At 41.0% G+C, this 1,927-nt stretch overlaps 1 long non-coding RNA gene across 1 annotated transcript; it reads left to right on the forward strand.

Annotated features, from left to right (window-relative positions):
• The first annotated feature begins 490 nt into the window (after positions 1-490).
• On the forward strand, positions 491-1,824 carry LOC119343016. The gene is made up of 3 exons (XR_005165855.1): positions 491-722; positions 1,441-1,521; positions 1,638-1,824. It is a non-coding gene; the product is annotated as an uncharacterized LOC119343016 (long non-coding RNA).
• The last annotated feature ends 103 nt before the right edge of the window (positions 1,825-1,927 follow it).

Here is a 1,927-nt window from a genome sequence, read left to right on the forward strand (position 1 = left end):
AGTTGATGCAATCGGTGCCACCGAGTTGATGTTTTCCCTAAGCCCTAGCACATCGATCTCACCGAGTTGATCATGTCGGTCCCACCGAGATTTCTAACGTTCACATTTTGAACTAAATCGGTCTCACCGAGTTCTTTTATTCGGTCTGGCCGAGTTGGGTCAAATGTGTGTAACGATTGGATTTTGCGTGGAGGCTATATATACCCCTCCACTTCCATCTCCATTAGAGAGAGAGCCATCAGAATGTGCCTACACTTTCACTATTCATTTTCTGAGAGAGAACCACCTACTCATATGTTGAATTTTGTGTGAAGGCTATATATATCTGTTCTCACTTTTAACACTTGCCTTGTTCTTAACACGTGGGTTGCCATTTTTCAACCAATAGGACTAGTTAGTGCTGTGTTATTGCCTGAAATCCACATTACCACTTTGTTCTTTGCAACCTGAACTTGAAAACATCCTTTACAGACGTAAAGATCTTCGGCAATGAGGTACACAGTTGAAGGAGACGGTATGCCATAACATTTGAAGCAATTAGTTAGGGAAGGAGATCATATCGTGCCACCTGATAAGATCTGATGAATCTTTGTAGATTGGTGACCTGGAGCATGAACTAGAGGAAACAAGAAGGAAGTGCTCTCAGCTCGCAGCTGAGCTGCAGTTGCGGAGGAGCCAGCAACAACATTACATGTGAAGGTTATTTTTACTACTTCTGACAGGTATTATAGGAGTATTTTATTGACGCACTGGACAATTCAAAATATACCTGTGTAGTTATTTAATCACACAGTTATCTGCACACTAAATGGCAACGTTACATGTGAAAGCTTAAACAGCTATTAGTTGAATAGCCACCCTTGATCTCATCTTGGTTAAGTCAAGCCCTTAATTCTAGTTGTCAACCCTCGTGGCTGGTATCCTGATAAACTGGAATGTACATCTAAAAATGACCAGTAATGCCTAAGGATAGGTTAATTGCTTCATGATTATTGTGATTTATTTGGTCTGTACTCTTTCATGCATTGTTTGAATTTTTCTGTTGCGGACAGATAGTTTGTACAAGTACGCTAAAGTATTTCTCCTATTAGTACTCCTTGTCTTGGGTGTCAAAATATGTTAAGAGTTTCTATGTTAGGGATCTGGGTCCAGCTGTCATCGGTACTTCCGTCTTGTGGCCGGCCATTGTTTTGCTTGATGGCTTAACCTAGCGTCTCCTCCACCAAAAAGAGAAAAAGAAAAACAGATACATTGTCTTTGTTGTTCGTCTAGGTTTCCGCCCCTTGTTGCCCGGTGAGGCAGTGACTTTCAATGGTGCTAACTACTTCGGCTTCGTTGCCCACATGCTGGTCTTCTACCATGTATTTGGATAATTATGTTGTTTTGGCTTGGGTGCAGTTATTTTTTCATAGAGACCCTGACATTGGTTTTCATTGTCAGGGCCTAAACTATGGGAGCCAAACTCCTGGAAATATGTGGTTTCATCAAAGCACAAATACTGAACAGCGATACGGATAGTATGTACGTTTCCGGAACCAATTTTTGCATCTTGATTTCTGTTGGTTTGTTAGGGTAAAAGATTGAAATTTTCGTATGTTCGTCTTATTTGAGCTTGTGAATGTGTTGATTCCTTGCAGGGTTGCTCATACGTATACAAATGATCAATGCAATCGGTATAGTTGCCCTCTTCAAGGGAGATCTTCAGTGTGAAGTTACTCTGTTTTCTTTTCTTTTCTGTTCTTGTGTGGTGCTGGCCGCCACTGTTAGCTATGGTGTGGTGTGGTTGCAGCACGTACAGTTCACTGTAATATACACTATGTGTTACTATTTCACATCTTTTTACATATCCTGTAGAGTAGAAGACTATTGGGTGATAACTACTAGTGGAACATTGTCTGTGTGTGTGTGTGTGTGTGTGTGTGTGTGT

This window comes from Triticum dicoccoides, unplaced genomic scaffold (assembly GCF_002162155.2).
Source record: "Triticum dicoccoides isolate Atlit2015 ecotype Zavitan unplaced genomic scaffold, WEW_v2.0 scaffold112546, whole genome shotgun sequence".
NCBI lineage: Eukaryota > Viridiplantae > Streptophyta > Magnoliopsida > Poales > Poaceae > Triticum > Triticum dicoccoides.